Source organism: Antechinus flavipes, chromosome 5, assembly GCF_016432865.1.
Source record: "Antechinus flavipes isolate AdamAnt ecotype Samford, QLD, Australia chromosome 5, AdamAnt_v2, whole genome shotgun sequence".
Lineage (NCBI taxonomy): Eukaryota > Metazoa > Chordata > Mammalia > Dasyuromorphia > Dasyuridae > Antechinus > Antechinus flavipes.
The window spans coordinates 68348999-68372114 of record NC_067402.1 but is presented as its reverse complement, the minus strand read 5'-3'; the positions used below and the strand labels follow the sequence as shown (position 1 = coordinate 68372114).

The window sequence follows — 23116 nt, the reverse complement described above, 5'->3', positions numbered from 1 at the left end:
CACTATGACTCCACCTAGTGGCCCCATCTATATAGTAGCATTTCTATAGAGCAACATGATGACATAGTTGAAAGCTTTGTATTTTATACTGGCTATGTGATCCTGAACCCACTTAACTTTTCAGTGCCTCTGGGCGCCTAGATCTAGATCAGGTTCCTTTTGTTTTTGTATCATGGATCCTTTGAACACTCTGGTGAAGTCTATAAATGAAGCTTTTCTCAGAATTAATGATTTTTAATAGCAAAGAGTAGTGAAAATAAAACATTTCTCCCCTCATTTGGAGATTAGCACCTTGTCTTCGATTTATTGTTTTAGAGGAGAAGTTCTTTACTAACTATGGCCTTATTCTTTTAAAAAGTATTTTGATAAGTGTATTTTAGTAAAATTTACTTCCTTTATCATCCTGTCCTTTTTTTATACATTTGAAACATCATTCTGAAAGGGGGTCTAGAGGCTTTACTAGACTTTTATGGAGTCCATGAAACAAAAGAGGTGAAGAAATCCTATTTCAGAGAGTTATCTGGGCTGTTCTGAAAGGTTAAGTCATTTGACAAGGGTGACACAGTCAGAATGTACTAGCCTCTACTAGAAACTAGATTCTAATCCCCGACTAACTGACCCCAAGACTCATCTTCAGCCCCTTATGAAAGATAGGGTTTTAACTCTATCTTTCATAAGGGGTTGAAGGCGAGCCTTGGAGATACATACATACATATATATATATATATATATATATATATATGTATATATATATGTATATATATATATATGTGTGTGTGTGTGTGTGTTATATAAATAAGATCTATCATTCTCTACCTTCTTAGGTGCTCATTTGACTTAATGTTCTAGTTTTTTAATGTCATTTTAATAAAAGATGCTGATGAAGGGAAAAAAAGACAAATCCTGTGTAATTTTCATCTCTAAATTGTGTGAGAAAGAAGGTATTGTTGGTGCAATGAACCATTCTCTATTACTTGGACTGAAAAGGAGAAAAATAAAATTTGTGAGTAGGAGTTTGAAATTTAAATTACCTATTGAGCAGGGTCATCCAAAATCTTCACTTGCATGCATGCTGACCTTGGTGAAAGTAAGGAAATTGGCAGTGATCCTGACTTTCACGCACGAAGAGAAAGAAGAGTGTTATATTTTGGGGGTTGCAAGAGAGGACTATTGAAAAAGAACATTAACTTTTATGTTTCTTTTTTACTGAAAGAAATAAAAGAAGCTAGAATTAAAGTATGGGTGGAAAAAAACAAAAGAGAATAAAATTAGCATTATAATTAAACCCCAAAATATCTGAATAATTTCATGTGTACATTTTTTTTAATGTGCACCAAACACTAATTTGCTTTAGACCCATGAACAAAGATTTGGGAAGAGGAGAGATGTGCACATGTGTGTAGTAAATCAAATTAAACCTGCAAACTGCAACAGAAAATCTGAACCATGTGAATGTTTCTATGTCTAAAATAGCACCAAAAAGTGACAGCACTATTTGTGATTTATAAGTAATTTTTACATTCTGAAATTACTTCATAAGTAATCTCTGCTTCCCTTCCCAGCATATTCCATTCCCCCCTCAAATAATAATAATAATAATAAAATAAACCTGGTCTACCGATCTCATTAGAACTATCATTCTCTCTTTAGAAACTAAAGTGGAAAGACTTGGTTTCAATGCCTGGGGATTTATAGACGTAATTCCTATTATCACTAATAGGAGTTATGTGCTTAAATCCCAGAGGGTCTCAAATAGACTGTGCCCCTAAGCGTATGGTGTGTTCTGCTGAAGAGATGTTATTGTAATGATAGTTATTTTAATAAAGTTTGATGTAATTGGAAGCAAAGCATAACTCCTTGTGCCACAAAGAACTTTTTCAAAAGTAATTTATGTGTTGAGTATAGAGGTTTCCTGGGATTACTGGATGTTTTTGCTCACTTCTTACTGAGAAAAATTGGAAGACTATAAAACGTGCTCAAAAGTAGGGAAGAGTTGATTTCTTTGGGATATACTGGTACTTATGTGTAATTTGGGTTCATTCTGCACTCTACTAATTAACTTAGCAAGCATTTACTAAGTGCTTTCTATGCCCGTCCTTGATGCTATAGTTAATTCAAAGGAATCAGAGATAGTTGTGCCTTCTGAAGAATAGAAAATGTCACTGAGAAGATAAGACACATACATGTGAAGCAGCTAAAGGATAATACCTGAACAGTTTATAAGCAAGTGGATATGGTGTTGATTAAAAGCTATAGGAATTCATAGTTGGAGAAGGATCAATATGGGATGGGCTAATAAAAGACTTCATTGAGTATAAGCTTCTTGAATTGGGCTTTCAAGAAAATATAGCACTTGAATTGCCACAGAGAAGGAGGAAGGAGATTTCCAAGGGGAGAAATGACATGAAGAAAGGTGGCCAGAGCTGTCCCTAGGGGATAGCAAATTGGGGGTAATTGCTCATTAGGTTGGGGGACTTCATGATGCTACAATGACTAACAGCTGGACAAATAACTCAAGAAGGAAGAAAAGAAGAAGAAGGAAAAAAAAAAGGCTCCTCTAGCTAAGGCTAGAAGATGTAAGGATACTACACACATAAAAGTAATGTATCTGTATTTGTATGGGTATATGTATGTTATGTGCATACACACATATATACACATATTTATTTCCCCATCCATCTATGTGTATGTGTGTCTCAATGAACTCTTCTTTGATTAGTCCATTCTATGATGATCCTTCTCTAGCTATGAATTCTTATAACTCTTTTGTATATAGTACATAGAAATAGACTTATTTATATCATTTCATCTCTGTGGAAAGCAGATAGGATGTCTTTTTTCCATTCTGCTGCATATGATACTTTTCTAGACTGTTGCATATTGTACTTTTTAGATTTCTTCTCTTTAAGAACCATATGGTAACCTGATTTCATTGAAGTAATAATTTTAAAGGGGGAAGACGGCACATTGAATTTAGTAACCACTTGAGTGTTCATTGAATAAAGGTGTAAAGGAAATACTAAGGCATTGCCTTTTGTCAAAGTGTCTTAAAAAGGTGCAAAAGTAGAGTACCTATTCTATCATTCTGATACCTTAGAAAAGTGTGAAATTTCCTTGAAAAAAAAATACACTCTTTAACAAAGCATGAATTTGCTTTGCCTCATTTAATACTTCATTTCTGATAAAATTAACCCTTGAGCTACATCCTTGGACTTAGTCTTTAAAAGAAAGGATCCAGGACACAGATTAGATTACTTTAAGAGAGACATGACGAAGAGAGTGGGCTACCAAAAAAAACCTGATGGCTTTGGATTCATGGGGAGAAGGAGTAGGAATCCTTGTTGCCCACCAGGGAAGCTGTCAGCCCTAGAGATAGCAGCATTAAAGCAGTAGTGACGGACTTCCAGGACCAAGCAAAAATCAGAGCCAAGGAATATAGTAACAGACCCATGCTGTGAAGGAGTCAGCCCAGACCTTGCCTTTACTGGTACAGTCAGTTGTGTGGATTGTGTTTTTTGAGGGAGAGGAAGAGAAAAGGAAAGGTCTGTTCCAGTAGTATTATACACCTAGAAAAGTGTATAGATAGACCACTGGGAAGGTAAAACGCACAGGAGGGAGAAGGGCCAATTTTCTAGTGACCCTGAGCACTTTCTCCTTCTGATGAGACCTGAACCCTGGGATAGACATACAATTCAGGAGAACTCTATAGGTCCTAGGGGGTGGGAGGTGGAGACCCATTAGAGAGGGCAGGAGAATTGCTTTGACTGTTTATGAGTCCTTTGTGTTTTCTGTCAGGTTCAATAAAGCTTGTCCTATATTCAATGTATTGTTAGTTTGAGTAAATGCACAGAAGCCAAGGAAGGCCTTTTTCCTTTTACCATGGAGACCTAGATGTAAGCCAAATCTTGATGTTCCCAAGGGAAACCCTGGGAGGGAGCCTGAGCCAAAGAGAGTGTTCGTGAGAGATGCCCCCAGAATTAAATCTGCTTTCTGAAAAAAATAAAATAAAATAAAACAGAACTTCAGTTTTGGTTACTGGTTACAACTGAATGAATGAATGGGGTGAGTGAGTGAGTGAATGGATAAATGAATGAATGAATGGAGTGAGTGAATGAAGGAAAGAAGAGACAATAACTTGTTTTAGGCAGTAGCATTCTAGGTCTGATTCTGGTCCATGCATCTTGCCTTGAGATGATCCTGGAGGAAAAAATAAATAGATGCTTGTGTGCTTTTTTTTGTGAATGTTCTCAGGCCATTCTCAAGCTTTATATCTTATATTCTCTTTGTATCATCCACTGTTCCTAGTGTGGTCTTTGGCATATCCTTGGATTTGAGCCCTGGCTCTGCCTCTACTAGAGACAGAGATTTCTGACCCATTGCTTTCTAGACAGTGGGGGACCCATTCCAAAGATTAGGAGTCAAGCCCAGTGTCTGCCCTACCATTCATTCACCTGATCCTCATTCAGTCATGTTGCCTGCACAGTATTAAGGATGCCAAAACAGCAAATCAATATGGTCACTTTAGTAAACTAAAATGTCAATTCAGTAAAGAAACACTGATCAAATTACTTTCTTGACCATCTGCTCTTCCCAGGTGAAAGTAGCTATTGTTGATTTCTTTTTTTCTTTTTATAAGATTTTGTAAATTATGAAGCTCATTTTTAATTTTTCAAATTGATAACAATAAAAATATACCCCTTAGAGATGTTACATAAACATGGGTTTTGTGGCATATTGCATATATCATTCACATTTAGAATTCTTCCTTCCAAAAATCAGAGTCCTCTAATCATCTTCTTCCATTTTTAGAAGAAATTTCCATTTCAGAGATCAATATTATTACTGCTTAAACATTTACAAAGTCTATGTTAAATGCATCTGTGATGCATTAAGGGGAAAAGCATTTTGAAGACATTGGGTTTTAAAGAGGTAAAATTAGAAAAATATCAACTTGGAGTTATTATTTTTAATGACTTCCAAGTTCAGCAGTCCTCCCACTTCAGTCATATGTGAACTCTTAATCTGTATATTTCAGTGTGTATGTTCATCAGCATATAATTAAGGAAGAGGTCTTTAGTAAGAAATTGATATAAGGTAAAAGAAAAAAGACATTTGACCTATAATTCCCTAGAGTTCTTGTTAAGGTGAAATTTAATGAGAATTATGTGTATTTAATTAGCTAAAAGGGGTATTTCACCTCTGTCAGTGAAGCTAAATTATTGTTATTTTAGGCATATTAGGGAAAGTATCCTGTATCAAGGACATTTCTTACACTATAGTAGAATTTTATTTTATTACACTGAAAAATATGAAAGGGCAATCTGTGATAATACCTGTAGAATCTGGCATGAAATTGGTTGGTAGTTTGAATTGGAAGGAAATCTGTGAGAATTTAATATAGAAATTAAACTGCCAAAAATAGGAATTTTCTCTGTCTAGTTTTCAGATTCCTTGGCTGACCCATCTAGTTTTTGTTTTATTGTGTTTTGTTTTAAAGGCAAAGGAAATTAGATTGCTTTGTTCTGGAAAGAACAATCAACACTTAAAATAGACTTTGAAAAGTGCACCTGTATCAGAGAACTCATAGGAACAGAGTGGGGTTCCCCCAGTTGAGTGAACCCTCTTCTTCTAACTAGTTTCCATTGTTAGTCATCTGGAAGGCCCATCTAGGACTGTACACAAAGTCAACCCTACATCAAACAGTCATTATGCTTTTCTGCACATACAATGATTTCCATACTTTGGGGAAACAGGGATATGTCAGCCTGTGCAAATGGTCCATTTGAGTATCTCAGTACTCACTCTGGGGTGCCAGAAGGAAGAAAGATTATGAAAGTGAGGAGGTCAGTTCCAGGAAAAGCTTGATCATGGCTTCTTTACTTTTTCTGTCATAGACATCTTTAGCAGTTTGATGAATCTATGATTTCCTCCTCAGAAAAATGTTTCTAAAAGTATAAATACCCTTTGGCCAAGCAATACTACTATTAGATCTATATTCTAAAGAAATTTTTAAAAAAAGAAAATGGCCTTAATTACACAAAAATATTTAATGCAGCTCTTTTGTGATGACAAAGAATTAGAGACTAAGGGAATACCCATCAAATGGGGGAAGCTAAGTTTGATACTAATACTAAAAATTTAATACTATTATTAATAATATAATGTTACATGTTATCAGAAATGATTAAGGGAACAATTCCAGAGAAACCTGGGAAGATGTATATGAACTAATGCAGAGTAAAGCAAATGTAATAACATTGTTAATAATAACAATGTTATTTGTAAAATGAACAATTTTGAAAGACTTCACTATGATCAATACAATGATAAATCATGATGGTAATGAACTCAGGATGCAGAATAAGACATTTTTCTTTTTGACATGGCCAACATGGGAATTTGTCTTGTTTGACTATGCATATTTGTTAAAAAAAAAAAAAAAAAAAAGAACTTTTTTTTCTTTTTCCAGTGGGAGAAGGGGTGATGGAAGGGAAAGAAAATAAGTTTGTTAATTGAAAAAATAAAATTTAATTTAAAGAAATTAAATGTATAAATTTTTTAAATATAGGATTACTAAGGAAACCAATTACATTGAAAAACGCAGTTATCAAAATATTTTTAAAATCAAGTTCATGGTCCCCAGGTCAGGAATTCCTGAAAATAAGAATATAGAGTATAAGGAGGAAGAAAGTGTATGTGGGACTAGGTGAAGACTTAAAAGCATGTCTTTTGTAGAAATAGGAGTGTATCAGAATCACTGCATTCTGGTCTTGACTCTACTTCTAGCAAGCTATGAGATCTTAGAAAAAGCATTTAATCTCTCTAAGTCTCAATTTCCTCATTTATAAAATAGCTCAACAAATGAAAACCAGCATCCTTCTAACATCTTTCTAAAAGCTTTAAAATTTCTCAGTAAACATGAAAAATTTAATCAGCCTGCTCTGATCCAAGTCATCTTTCTACAACCATACCCTGCAAAATGTTGCCCTAAATAAGTATTATTTGCAATGATCTTTAAATACACACACACACACACACACACACACACACACACACACACACACACACACACTGCTGTCCTATTACCAAGTTTTAAAACTTGTAAAGAATATTAAGGCAAGCCCTCATTCATAATCTACTAACCATCCCTGTAATGTTATTTCATCTAACACTGTGTTTTCACAGATCAAATTAATATTAGTAAATAGGGTTTGTCTATCATGTAAAATGAATCCAGCAGCCTTTAGTTCTTTGTTTGCAAGGCTCTGCCAGGGGAATGATCAAGCAATTCAAGCCAAATGAAATTTACAGTCTCTGTTAAATCTTCTCACCAAGTATAGATATAGCCTTACGTACCCACAACAGCCAAAAACTATTGCCAATATTTTTTTTTTCAAAGCACTAATGTAAATTAAAAACAAAAACAGTTCAGATCAAGTGGAAGAACGAATAGGTTGCCAAATTTAACCAAAACTTGCTCATTCATATATATCAATATTTTCTTCCTAGTCTTTTCTGTTTCTTCTGTCCTAGAGTTTATGCAAAGTAAATTCCTTGTAAAATAGTCCAATTCTGGAGCCTAAGCATTTGACTTTGTCAGAACTTAATCTATGACCGCGGTCAAACTTCTCCTTTCCATGTTTCACAGTTCTCTGCTTCCCATGCTCTAAAATGAGTAGCCAATGGATGCTAATCCACTTCAAAAGATTGTTATAAGGGGAATACTAATGAATGCAAATACAGCAAAACCTCCTCCCATTTGAACTAATTATAACAAAGGCCAGTCAGATTTAGTGAAAAATCCAAGTTAAAGATATTGTAAAAGAAAGCTCCTCACTAATATATGCATACATACTTCCAATAGCCCTAACTACCAGCAAAGGGCAGAGTCTACATTAATGAAGAGATAAGGCAAATTTGCAATGATCAGCATTAGTTTGCTTAAAAAACAATTACAGCTAAACGACTTAAATACAGTTTGTTCTCTGCCCTCTCTATATTTACACTATTAATTTGCTTAGCAAACCCTTTCTTTGGAGATAAAGCTAGGCAAGCTTTAGTGCAAGACAAAGGCCAAATTAACAAGGTCCAAATTAATGTTTTTTTTTCTGAAATGAACTCTATAAGTTCACTTCAAAAAGTCAGATTTTTAATGAAAAAAAATCCTTTCACATATGGAATAAGTATGACATTTATGCAGGCTAAAGATCAGCCTTTTTTCCTCCTGAGTCTACCTGTGTTGTTTTTACAGCTGAACCTTAAGTAGTATCAAGGGGAACTTTTTATAACCTCCAATAGTTTATTTTGCACTTAGGAGAAAAGTGAATTTGGAAACTCCAACTTTATTTTGATATTTTGTTTGAGCTCGGTTAACCATGCTCCCTTTTTCCTCACCATTAGTCATGACATATGGATCTCTTTCACTTGTTGAGGGTTTGGGGCCTTAGATTGGGGGTTGTTTCTTTTGCATGCTTGAGTTAAGTCTGCGATTCAACCTCAATTTCTGGGTGTTGACCCTCTCTATGGTCATATAGTTAAACTTGGCTAATGAGCTGCTCCAGCCCTTTGGCTACTGGTGATGTTTATGGCTACTGTTTTCCTTTCTTCTAAACACATAGTTACCACCTTAAGGTCCACATAAATTGTGAAACTGCCTAAATCATTAAAATAGTGGACTTTTCTTTCCTCTTTGAGATCTGTTGCCAAGAGAGACATTTCGAAGTTTAACAACTTGGATTTTACCAAATTCATTCAATCAATGAAGTTAAAAATCAGTCAAACCGGTTTGCTTGTTTACATCAGGTAGTAGAAAAACAAAACAAAACAAAAATGTCAGACACTGGACATTGGAGGGAGACTCAGGAAGCCAGGGTGCTCATCCTAACACTATCACTTGATGACCTTAGGCCTTACTTGTAATAAGTGTAGCTTTCCCCATGACCATCAAATAACAGAATTTGAACATGGTCAAGAATTCTTAAATATAAGGTCTGGAAACTCTTAAAAAAATACTTTGATAAAGTGGGATTGCCTTCCTTTTAATTTTGCTTTTTTATTTTATACATTTAAAAATATTATTCTGAAAAGTCTTCACCAGATTGCCAAAAAAGGGTCATGGACACACACACACACACACACACACACACACACACACATACAAATTGGTTAAGAACCACTTAGACCAGATGAACTCTAAACTCCATTCCAGCTCCCACAGACTGGGATTCTATGATTCTTCTTCTAAGTAGGACCAATAAACAGTTGGTTTGCCAAACAGTTCACTCTTCAGCAGGTTGTCAAGGTGTACTGTAGTTCTACCTTCAGTAAGAGTTCATAGCTTTTTATGTCTATAGCTATTTTTCAAAGTATAAATTATTCACTGAGTTACAGGTATATTTGGAGTTATTGAATATGTGCCAAAAAGGTAAGTGACCCACTCTAATCACGGCAGCCCAATAGGCAGCAGTTGATATATCAGTCCTCAGACTTAATAGAATTTTAAATGGAAAATATATATTTATATATTCTGAGCATGAAAGCAGTGGGAGCTTAAGAGGGCTCAGAGCAAACACCATCTTGCTTTCAATAAACATTAAAGTTTAAGCAAGGAGAAAAATGACTTTGCAGAACATTATCAATTTCCTGCATTTACAATATATTCCTGTTGTGAGTATAGGTTAGTTCACAGGATCCATGTTCTGTGGGAGTGTGTAGCCTTGGGATTTGTCTAAGAAAACCTCAAGTGGTGACTCTACAAAGAAGCAGTATTTCGACTTGCTCATTGCCTCCCCTAGAAGTCTATCCATCTCTATTTGTAGTTACACTATTGTCAGGGAGGCAAAGGAACCATCCACCTATATTAATAACTCCATCCTCCCATTCCAGTCTGACTTAATCTTCTTAGGCATACAATATGTAGAGCATTATATAGGATCATAGCAGCTTACATAAAGCCTGTATAATTCAGTCATATGGTGATGATGATTATGAAAGCTAATATTTCTATTGTAGCTTAAAATTAACAAAGTCACCTCTTACCGAGTTCAAATCTGGCCTCACACAAATAAATACTAGTGTGATCCTGGGCAAGTCACTTAACCCTGTTTTTCTCAGTTTCTTCATCTGTAAAATGAGCTGGAGAAGGAAATGGTAAACTCTCCAGTACCTTTGCAGGGGAAGGAGAGGGAAAACGTGAGTGGGATTACAAAGAGTCAGACGTGATTAAAAATGACTGAAAAGCAGAGTTTGCAAAGAACTTTAAAAATATTACCTTATTTGGATGCCCACAACAACCATGGGAGGTAGGTTCTATTATTATTTGCATTTTTCATATGAGAAGACTGAGTCAAATAAAGTTAATAAGCATCAGAGTTTGTATTCAAACCCAAGACTTTCATCTCTGAAGTTGGCAATCATTCCACACTCATGCTGTGTTTTTATAGTATAGTTTTCCATCTTTCTCCTGCAAGATTAGATTTTTTTTTAATTTACCTGCCTGACACTAAAGAGATTCTACTGTCATTATTGCATAAATTTTGGTTGTTTTGTTGTTTTTTAAACAAGGCTTTGCTGAGCTTGATTCCTGAGGCTGTGATTAGCAGCTACTTAGATCCCCACTGAATAATTACTAATTGGGAAGAATCAGAAGATTCTTTTAAAACTCCCCAATAGAACCCCTAAGTCTCTAAAGTAGAAGGTTTTTTTGTTTATTTCCATTTCCCAGAGATTAAAAAAAAAAAAAGATGGAAGGCTTATGATTCTGTGTTCACATAAGCCAAATTCACCACTTCTCAGAAACAGTAGGCACACCCTGGTGACTCTGGCACACACCAATTAAGAGGGATTTTGGAGAGAATTCTGCATTACATGCTAATAGCACTAATCCAATTCCAAGTTATTAAATCAGCAGATTTAGTGATTTTATTTTTTTAATATACTGGCATGTAGACATTGTTTTCTTTAGGTCTACTACTGAAAATCAGAATGACTGGCTCATTTTTCATCATCTTCTCTGAAAGGACCCACACTCTTTCTTCCCTAGTTAAATTTCATAAAATTTTAGAAATGTGTACCTAGTGCCAATCACCTTATGCCTGACAGATTTGTCTTAGAAGGACAAAATAACAATAGCTGGGATTCCAGCATTCTCAAAACTGTTACATGCTGTGAACAGAGTCAGAATCCATTATGGATAAAAAATCCAACGTTTTATACAAAATCTGTCTTTCTCAGATGCCTTCTCTCTCTAAGCTCATTTCACCCCAGCAGGGAATGGCTGATCCTACTTTTGTCTTTAAAAGAGACTTCTTAAATTATTGGAGGACAAAGGGATAGGTTAAAAAAAAAAAAGGCTAAATGGGCAAGGGAGTGAAAGCTGATTTACAGCAGGGAGGAACCCTCAAAAGTTTTATGTATGTATGTATGTATATACACACATACATACACATATATACCTCTCTGCCTAGACTAAGCTACATGGTATAAATCCTGTACCTGCCTAAAACTGACATATTATATATATATATATATATATATATATATATATATATATATATATATGTTTTAAATAAATGAAAAGGAAGTAAACTTGTCTCAAAAATGGGCCAAAGATCCTTCTGTCACATCTTAAGGGTTTGACTTGCTTTATAAACCAATCTTGAGACAACACATAAAAGTATTTTTTTTTCCTGGAGAACAGTGGAAAGTTGGCAAGAAGTAAAAATGTTCTATGAAATAGGGAGGTGAACAAGTTGTAAATGATGCTAATATCTTCCAGATGGCACATTTTTACTTGGGAACTGAATTTAGAGTAATTAAAGGCATGTGAATTTCCTATAAATACTGAGTTTTGCATGTCTGACACTGGAAAACTCCATCATTTCTGATGCCTTCTAATTCCAAGTGAGGTTTTCATTTCTTCCCCCGCTCCCATTTAAAGTGAATCTTTAGGTTTCTGAATCTCATTTAATAGACAGAAAATGCTTTCCCATGTAAAGTTTCTCTTCCATACCAAAAACTGTTTATGACATGAGATTCCTTACAAATAAAAAAAAAATTAAACCATTTTTTCTTATAAAAAGGCCTTCCTATTTATAAAGGAAAAAAAAAGCCTAAAGTACTTTTATACATCATCACTATAGTATAATACACATTCCTTTTTTTGTTTTTTTTTAAAGAACCTGACATGCACATCTAAGGTAATTTTATCATCTCAGGTCATACCTCAATCAAGATGTAGACCTCTGATTCTTCAGGTTACAAGTCTACCTGTTTGGTTTAGGACCATCCACAGGTGGATAAAACAAAGATAAATTAATCTTTGCCCTAATATCAAAGCTTATCAACTAGATTCTAACCTTCTGGACTACTCCGAACCCTCCTTGCTTAGATCTACAGTTCTCCACTGTAAGATTTGGAGCTGAGAAAGACCTTTAAAATCATGTAACCCAATCTGTTAATTTTAGAGATGGATATCAACATGCATTAGAAGTTGATTTGCTCATAGTCACACAGATGGTTAGGGTTATATCTCTGCCTAGACTAAGCTACATGGTCTAAATCCTGTACCTTTCTAAAATTGATACCTGCCGACTGTCTATTGGTTACCTCCCCTGTATTCAACCTTTTTTCTAATCCTGTTCTTTGATCTCTCACTTTCCCCTCCTGGAGTATATATCAAACTCTTCTTGTTAGATTTCTGTTGTTGGCCAACTCGGTCCTTTTTTTTCCTATCCCTACTCAAGCATTATAATTTGTGTTATTATTGTTCTGTGGAGTGAAAACAAATATTTGTCAGTATTCTCTAGTTAACCAATTAATGCTCTATTTAAGCCCTTATGTATTTAATCTTTATTTTCTTCATTTTGTAGGGTTTTAGGATGGTACACTCCATATTAGGAGACAGCTATGTGGCTCAGTGGATCGAGTGCTGGGCCTGGTGTCAGAAATTTCAATCTGAGTTCGAATCCAGCCTCAGACACTGAATAGTTGCATAATTTGGGCAAATTATTTAATCCTGTTTGCCTCAGTTTCCTCATCTGTAAAATAAGTTGGGGGGCAGGGGGAATGGCAAACCATTCCAGTATCTTTTGCTAAGAACATCCCATGAAGAGTATGGTCTATGGGATCACAAAGAATTAATTGAACAATTGAACAACAACATTCTCTATTATCTGAATAATATTATCTGAAAAACAACCCTACCTATTATCTAGTCTTTCATTAACTGTATATTCATATTCACCAGCACTTCTTCATAGCTAAAACATAGAAATATTTGATGTTCTTTATTATGATCCTATAGGACTGAAAGAATCTGAAGATTTTAAGTCATTTTTTTAAAATACAATTTTTTTATATTTTAATGCTTTGTACATATTATCACCCCCATTTATCTGTGATAATGATTTGGTTCCAGTATGATTTATTTGTTAAATTCTCAAAGGTCTTTTGACATCTGTAATTGCAGTATAGTGATCTATCATTATGAAAGGTAGAAAACTTCTCATGTCTAATTCTGACCTATCTTTTGAGCTATTCAGGAGGTGTTATATTTGTGGAGCCTGTAGTGATGTGTTGACTAGTTTCTATCATGTCTATGCATAATATGCAAGAATCAATTTCAGTATTCCTTAAATATAACCCATTATCTCAAATAATATATTTGTAAAGCACTTAGCACAGTGTCTGGCAGTACTTAATAAAAGTGCTTATTACATATTTCTCCTCACTCCCTCCTTCCATTTGTCATTTCTAATGGTGATGGGCTAGTCTCGAATTGCCATGATGAGTCTCTCTGTTTCTATAAACAAATTTTCATGGCTAAAACCATTTTAACTAATGCTTCTTTGTCAATCTCTTGTTTGATATTTACAGGGATGTAGCCCAAGAGGTTTTTGTTTCCCTTCAGATCTTAGTTGTTTCATGGGCTTCGTCTGGACTTCAACCACTTTGGATTACATTTGACAAACCCAATGTCATGTACCTATTGTCAGTCTTTACTTTTGCTTCATGAAATTGTATCTGCTTATTCCAAAAGCATTTCTAACATTTTAAATGCATTTACCAGGTGAACCGAACTGTCTAGAAAACTTCTTCTTCCGTTGTTGTTTGTTGTTGTTGAAAGTCATCATTTTATTTTATGGAATTCAGAAAGAAATGGTTCTGAGAAGTTATCTTGCTATTCCTTTATATTTATCAGTCTGAAGACTATTGCCCAAATGGATGAAATAACTACTATTTGTAGTTGAATAAAAAATATTCAGTTCATCAATACAATTTCAGATGGCATACAAGATCATGAAAAGAATACTTGTTCCCATATGATTTTAATTTCTTCTGCTAAGTATCTACATTTTGGATATTTTCCCTTCCAAATCATTTGGAGATTATGAGCATTTAGTATAATAATAGCTATTAAAATGCTGTTCCTAAGTTTTATGCATCAACATATTATTTCTGGTTGGGGAATCTAGGTGGTCCAATAGATAGAGTGCCAGGTCTAAAGTCAGTAAGTCTCATCTTCATGAATTCAAATCTGGCCTCAGATACTAATTAGGCAAGTCACTTAACCTTGTTTGTCTCAGTTTCTTTATTAGTAAAATGATTTAGAAAAGAAAATGGCAAACCACTCCAGTATCTCTGCCAAGAAAATCCTAAATGGGGTCATGAGAAGTTGGACACCATTGAAATGACTGAACAATAAATATGTCTTGTTGATTATGGGCAACAATTCCATATGTGATCATGCTTCCAGTTCCAGAATAGTTTGTTGGCTGAATTCTTGAGACTGTATTTCTAGTGTTTTTAATATTGGTTCAGACCTATGATTTAATCAGAATAAGGAATTCACAATGAGGAACTGTCTCCAAACTGACCCAGAACTGAAACTGCTCTATAACTTTTACTTTTAGAGAGCTGTCTGTACTGGGCAGTTAAATGACTGAGACAGACAATAAAGGTCAGAGGCACACCTTGAATTCAGGTTTCCAGAATGAGGATTTTCTATCCACTGACCCCTGTGCTGTTTCTTCATTATTGTCAATAGCAATTGTAATCCTCTGTTAGTAAGACATGGGATTTATATTTCTTTTACATTCTCACAACATGAAATTCACATAAAGCCATCCATAACTCCTTGATGACTTCATTTTGTGACCATTGACATACATTTGTGGGCCAATTTGTCTATTAGGGGTACAAGTTTCTCTTTTAAAAAACATAATTCTAAACTTGGTCTTTTAAACATCATGCTCCAATCAACTGAATTAATGAATCCATTTAGTTATGGAATAACTTAAACTCATCATCCATATCTATTAGTTGCCAAGTCTCATACTCTTTTCCCTCAGGATCCTTCATGATCATCCTCTTCTTTCTTATATCATCATAGCTCTCCAATTTTTAACAATATTTTTGCCCCAAAGGAAACATGTAGTGAATAGAGATCTGCCCTTGGAGTCAAGAAGACTAAGACCTATTAACTCTGTTGTATGGGCAAGTCATTTAGCTTATTATCTTGGGCAATATTCTAAGATATTCTCATTTGTACTTGTGAAGCAAATTTTCACACCTGCAGATAAGAGAAAATCACAATTCAAAACTATATTCTTATACTAAAATAAATTCATGTAGAAACCCTAGTAGTAGCCTGTTTAAAAAAGAAATCACTATCTTTCACTTAATTTCCAAATAAAACATTATAATGAAAGACAGCATTTTTAAATAAATGATCTGAAATCTCAAGCATTTGAGAACAAGCTTTTGCTACCCAAGTCCCAATTATCAAATCAAACAATTGATGGCTTGCTAATTCATGTATAAGCACACTTATAGAGTCATGGAACACTGTAGAGTCCAGCTTCTTAAACTGTGAGTCACAACTCCTTGTAACTGAATGTGGGGGTTGCAAAATTATGATTTATAATCAGCAAATGTTTAATTTTTACACCCTGGGTGATATACACCTATGTATATAACTACATTCATGGGGTCACACAAAAATTTCCTGTGCAAAAAGAGGTCACAAGTGGAAAAAGTATAAGAAACCCTGCTGTACAGATCATTTGATCCAAATCCCCCTTTTTAGTCAATAAGCATTTATTGTATTTGCCAGGCACTGAGCTAAGCAATAAGGATACAAAGAAAGACAAATGATACTTTCTGATTTCAAAGAGCTCACAGTCTAATGCAGGAGACAATGCAGTCTAATGCAGGTTCACAATTGTACAAATGAAATTAATGCAGGATAAATTGGGAGAGTCATTTCAGAAGGAAAGCACTAAAATAAAGGTGGTTCAGGGACGTATCCTTGCAGAAGATAGGATTTCAACTAGAACTTGGAGGAAGTCAGGAGGCAGAAGTGAGGCTGGAAAGAGTTCCAGATATAGGAGACAGCAAGCGAAGAGTTGGAAAATAGAATGTCTTAGGCGAGAAAAAACAAGGAGACCAGTGTCACTGTGCCAAAAGTGGTGGGATGAGAAAGATATTTTGCAGATAAGGAAGACAGTGTCAAGTTAGGTTAAGTAACTGTTCTAAGATGACACTGCCAGGTAGAGGCAGAGCAAGAATGAGAATGCATGTTTTTGGATTCCCATTACAAAAACCAAGACTAAGTTGGGTTAATCAAAGATGACCTATTTAATCAATTCTCTTCTTCATTTAATTTTCAATTCCCAAATATTTTGCCTCCTATTTGGAAAGACCTATTCCCTTTTGGGTAAGTATAAAGCCAGTTTTGGATAACACAATGATTGTAGCCAGGCATTCATTTGCAATATTTGAGCTATTTGTGTTGGTTTAGTGTGCAGACATATACCAACACAGATCCAAAGGGCACACATTTTTGGCAAGTGAAAATTATACTGCTGAAGTTATTATTTTCACTCCAGTTTGTGTCAGATGTCAGATTTCACCATTATATTTGTGATTAGGCGTGTGAGAGCAGGTCCTGTTGGAAGTCAGTTAATAGTATCATACCCTAACATCAATTTTCTGTATTTATTACCAATGGCTGGCTCCATGAGGACAGGGACCATGTCTTATTCATCCTTTCTGTCTCCCCCAGCACCTAGCACATTGCCTCATGTGCAGTCAATGCTTAGGTAATGTTTGTTGAATTTAATTAAACTGTTATAATACTTTCCAGAAACCCTGAGGAGTTAGGTACAGTAGCTCAAACAACACCCTGCAGTGGATTAGCTTTCTTTCTATTAACAGATTTTAGTATCTAGAGATTCAGGGGTCATTGATATAGTCACAAGAGAAAATGAAAATTAAGCAAAGTACAGTAATCTTCTATTCAACACTGCAAATGGATGAGGTCTCTAAATGTCATCTCTACCCCAACCCCCCTTTTAGTGAGTAGATGCATGTCTCATTTTCTCAACACTTTCTTCTCCTCTTACTTGGCTTTTTTCCTGAATCCATAACTCATAAACCTTCCAAAAGAAGAAATGGTCTCTCGGTAATCTTTTCAAGAATTCTAACAGGATTCTATTTTCTTTTATCACCCTTATGGGAAACCTGTTATTATTTAATATTTGCAGTGTACCTGGCTTGGCAGTGAGACATCTGGGGATGTCCAGAGAAGAAAGGACACAATTCATCTCCTAAAGAAGAATATATTTTAAAGTGAGAGAATACTTAGATTATTTAGAAATGAGAATACTGAAGTGTTTACACTCTCAAAACTGAAAGAAAAAAAAGGGGGGGAGTGTAGTGTAGTACACTTTTGAATTAAAAAGAATACTTGACATTCCTTCTGAGCAGCCCAGTAAGGAAAAGTGTTTTTGTTTTTCTTTCACCCACATCTGTTAGGAAAGTCAGTAAAGAAGAGAAGCTTTTAAAAGACAAATACACTCAGTTGAATCTGTAACCTCGTTGATTTGTACATTATTTCCATCAATGAAGATTACAGCCATTCATTCCTCACCATCCGGGTACTACTATTGTCCATATCCTCTCATAAGTACGTCAGAGATTCTCCTACCATGTTCTATACCTCCCTTCCTTTTTCTCAATATTGGGAAGGCTTGGGCTTCCTATCATTTATTTTTCACTCTCACTTCATAAACCATCTTCTTTTTGATATGTATTTTGATAAATCCTTTACACTTATCTCCTTATTTGATATGAATGAGTAAGCCTGATTGTATTCACCATGTGCATCTCCAAGATCCTGCCAGCCGTCTTCTTGGAGACCAAAAGTCAAACAACAACAAATAAGTTCTCTCAGTAATACTTTTAGATCTCTGAAGGTTATAGTTTCCAGTGCTCACAAGTATACAACAATAGTAGTTGGTTAGTTTTTTTGTTGTTGTTGTTGTCCTTGTTGTTTGTTTGTTTGTTTAGAGAGAAGTTTGGAATTCGTTCAGGCATTTTTCCAAAAATCAATCCATCCTGCTCCTCTCTTGTTTATTCTGGACCCAGCGTGTCCATTTGCAATATCTAGGTGATATATACATATGTGATGGATATGTTGACATGTAGATATATATATCGGGTCACATATATTGATGTGGATATAGATCTAGGTAGCGAAGTAGCACAGTGAATAAAAGGTCAAACCTAAAGACTCATCTTTCTGAATTCAAATCTGGCCTCAGACACTTACTATCTATAACTTGGCAAGTCATTTAACTCTTACTTATAAATTTTCTTTACCTATAAAATGAACTGGAAAAGGAAATGGAAAACCACTCCAATATCTTTATTCAGAAAACCCCCAAAGAGTCAAACATGATTGAAAACAACTGAACAATAATAGATCTATACATAGGTATAGATATGTAAAGATGAATTCTATAAACCACCTAATTGCATATCATAATCTGAACAACGGGCATTCTTCATCTGATTTTTTCTCCCTATGTGTATAATGTGTCCAATTCTTATATAAAATCTATTACCAAAAGTATCACCTAAAGATACTAATTATCTCTGAATTCTGTTTATATTCAACATGAGACATTTAGGTAATGCTATTTCAGACACTGGTAATGCTATTTTTCCATTTTCCCTAGAACCAATCAGCACCAAAGGACACAGCTTCCAAGGTATTTGAGGGTGGTCAATAATGTGCTAGATGCATTGTCCTATCAGTGAGGGGATCTTTCTCTCCTCTAAAGCCAATACTGTATGCATTTAACCTTCTGTGCTCCAAATGAAGTTAAGTCTGCTTTGTGGACACTATTGCTTCCATTAGCCAGATTTTTCAGATCTTTTAAAATCCTAAAGTATCCAGCACTTCTTCAGTGAAGTCTCTCATGATTCTCCAGGTAAAGTGCTTCTCTCCTGAAATTTTCATAAAGGACTTTTTCTAGATTTCCTTTGGACAAAAAGATTATCATATTTTATATGATATGATACTTATTTGAAGGCATGTCATATTTCCCTATTAGAATGAAAGCTGCTGAAAGGAAGGGACCATCTTTTTTCTTTCCTTTTAGTATCCCTAACACACACCTTAGCACCTTATACTTTTCGTTTTGTGTTATTTTGTTTTGATTTCATTAGTGTAGGTTGAAAATCAATTTGTTTCTTTCTGTGGAGGATGCCAAATCTCTCTGTATTCACGTTGATGATTTTTGGTTCTGCCAAAGGGAGAGTCTCTTGTTCTGAAAATTCATCAGGGTTGAGTGGTAACTCATCTGGATCATCTAGATTCTCTTGCATCCATTTAAGAATGAACTGCTCTCCACTAAAGACCTAACAGAAGCACCTAAGGCAGTGAGATTAGACTAAGGTGAAGACAAGGGATTCCATTTCTACCTTTGTTATTCCCACTATGGGATTCCTGTCATCCCAAGAAAAGCAGTGTTTGTCATACTCTGGTAGCAGTAACCGAGCAATGCAGGCCGGCTGGGAGATCCAAATTTGCAAACTCAGTATCCTGGGCCCAAGGCCAAGCAGCCTGGGTGCGTTGCTGCAGTGACACATTTTGTCTCCAGAGAAGGTTGCTGGCACAACACCTACATTCCTGGCACTGCATTTGTCACTGACAAACTTATGGAGTGGAGCTGGTATCGACTCCAGAGGGAGATGCGAGCGGCTTTCTTAACTTCCCTGGCAATGATATAATTGACAAGGAGTGATGGTACACTTTCCTGACTATTTACAAAAACTGTTTTTGGTGAAATTCTTCTCTGGACTCTGTTTCATGGTACTTTGAAAGAGAGTTGCTGAAATGATTGTTGCATTTCTGTTTTCTGAGGATGAAGATCAATTAATATTCCAATAATTCCACTTCTGCATGTGAAGTTGTAGAATTTGAAAATGCAGTAAGATTTGTCTCTTATTGAGGAGGATGTCCAATCTTTCTGTCTTCACTTTGATGATTTTTGGTTTGCCCAATGGAGAGTCCAGTGGTTACTAGTGTAGTGCTTGAAAATGCAGCAAAATTTGCCTCTTACTGTGGAGGATGTCTAACCTCTCTGTCTTCATTTTGATGATTTTTGGTTTGTCAAATGGAGTGTCTAGTGATTACTGGTGTAGTACTTGAAAATGCAGTAAGATTTGTCTCTTACTGAGGAGGATATCTAATCTCTCTGTCTTCACTTTTATGATTTTTGGTTTGCCAAATGGAGAGTTTAGTACTTGAAAATGCAATAAGATTTGCCTCTTACTGTGGAGGATGTTCAATCTCTCTGTCTTCATTTTGATGATGATTTTTGGTTTGTCAAATGGAGGGTCTAGTGGTTATTGGTGTAATACTTGAAAATGCAGTAAGATTTGTCTTACTGTGGAGGATATTCAATCTCTCTGTCTTCACTTTGATGATTTTTGGTTTGTCAAATGGAGAGTCTAGTGGTTACTGGTATAGTACTTGAAAATGCAGCAAGATTTGTCTCTTACTGTGGAGAATGTCTAATCTCTCTGTCTTCACTTTGATGATTTTTGGTTTGCCAAATGGAGAGTCTAGTACTTTAAAATGCAGTAAGACTTGTCTCTTATTGTGGAGGATGTTCAATCTCTCTGTCTTCACTTTGATGATTTTTGGTTTGTCAAATGGAGAGTCTAGTGGTTACTAGTATAGTACTTGAAAATGCAGCAAGATTTGTCTCTTACTATGGAGGATGTCTAATCTCTCTGTCTTCACTTTGATGATTTTTGGTTTGCCAAATGGAGAGTCTAGTACTTGAAAATGCAGTAAGACTTGTTTCTTATTGTGGAGGATGTTCAATCTCTCTGTCTTCATTTTGATGATTTTTGGTTTTACCAAAGGGAGAGCCTGATGGTTAGCAGTGCCTACCATTGTCGATTTAAACTCTATTTGCAATAGATACTATTTTACCTGAAAGAAAAGACTGCCTTCCAAAATGTCCTTGGTTTTTCAGAATGCTGACCCATCTCTCTTGGTTTGTGTCTCAAAGGCAAAATGCACCAAGATTCAACCACTTAATATTCAGATCACATCAAGATTCAAGCAAAAAGCCTATATGACAAAGCCTAGATGCACAGTAGCTAGTTCAGACAGTAAACAGACCAAATCACAGCTAAATTATAAGAAATTGTGGAGTAAAACAAGCAGACCTGTCCTGTCAAAGAGGAAACCGAGATAAAAGGGAGTTCTCCATCAAATGCCAATTTATTTGGCTTGAATGAATAGGAGATGGTACTCATTTCAGCTGCCCCCTCTTTGAATGTAAAAGGCTGGTTCAGAACTTTGAAATATAATGCTTTTTTCCTCCTCCTCTTTCACTTCTTTCTCTCCTTTTAATAAGCAAAGCAAATCCCAAGTATTGAGAAACAAACACTTCTTCGTTCCCTAGCTTTGAAATGGGACAGCAATGCTAACTGACCAAGTTACCAGAAACATTGGATGCACCAGAGGAAATGCAGTTAATGCAGAAATTCACATATGTTAATGCTTAGAGTTCCATCAATGTCAGCTTTATTTTCTCCCTGATATACTCCAAAGCTGGCATGCAATTTTTACTGATGAGGTAATGTCATTTTTAATTTAAAAGACCTTAAGCTGTCCACTTTAACTTAGTGATATCATCTATGCAATTGTCTCGTGAGAATTTATGTAAACATAAGTAATGTGCCTAAGATAGCTTAAAAAAGGGTCGTTAAAGATGACATCGGTCATCATGAAGAATTATATTTTTTTGCCCTTTGATCCCTTAAAAATTGTCAGATATAGTTTATGTTACTGGCATTTTAAACCATTCCTGAAATTAAAATATCCTATAATTTTTAAAGCAACTTAAACATAGAAGAAAAATAAAGTTCTAAAATGAATGGATAATAACATTTTAATGCCAATTCTATATGAAAAACAACCACAATTTATATTATCTGACTTCTAAATAGCAATAAATATTTTTAAAATAAGAAAGGGAAGCAAATATGTGAGTATAAATATGGGATGTGTGTGTGTGGAGAGAGAGAGAGAGAAAGAGAGAGAGAGAGAGAGAGAGAGAGGAGAGAGAGAGAGAGAGAGAGAGAGAGAGAGAGAGAGGAGAGAGAGAGAGAAAGAGAGAGAGAGAGAGGGAGAGAAATATATATATATATATATATATATATATATATATATATATATATATATATCTATATATATACATATATATGTAACAATACAAATGAACCTTTTTACTCATTCTCCTCCTATTATCATGGGAATGAGGAAAGGACTAGTTTATTAATGGTGATTTCTGCTTATAGGGCTAAGAATTGTTCTGTCCTTTCAAAATATACTCGGTAGTAGAATTTCACTGCATTGTTTCTTTAATCACATCATCAAAGTATATTACTAGCCCTATTTTAAATCTCATCATTGTACATTTTTTATTCCCTTCTAGTAAATCAAGTTGAATGTTACAAGATAGATTCTATTTCTTTTTTTAAAACAAAAGTTGGAGGGGGGGGGCGGGGAAATGCAACTTCTATGATCCAAGAATGGCTTTCGAGAAGGTAATATAGATACCGATAGGTTGGGTTTCTTGTTTTTCCTTAAGTAGTCTGGAGTGTAGAGGAACTGTGAACTGAGTTAAATTGCTAAGAATTCATTTATTATTCTGTGGCCATATGTTTTAGAGGGTAGTTCACAGAAATCAAAGTATTGTTCATAGAGAGCTCCAGCCAAAGAGACATTTTGAATTCATAAAAGAAC

The 23116-nt window shown here is 35.1% G+C and overlaps 1 protein-coding gene across 5 annotated transcripts in view; it reads left to right on the top strand.

Annotated features, from left to right (window-relative positions):
- NRP1 (neuropilin 1) overlaps positions 1-23116 on the top strand; it is a 177603-nt gene that overhangs the window by 49123 nt on the left and 105364 nt on the right. The gene's annotated exons all lie outside the window — the stretch shown is intronic.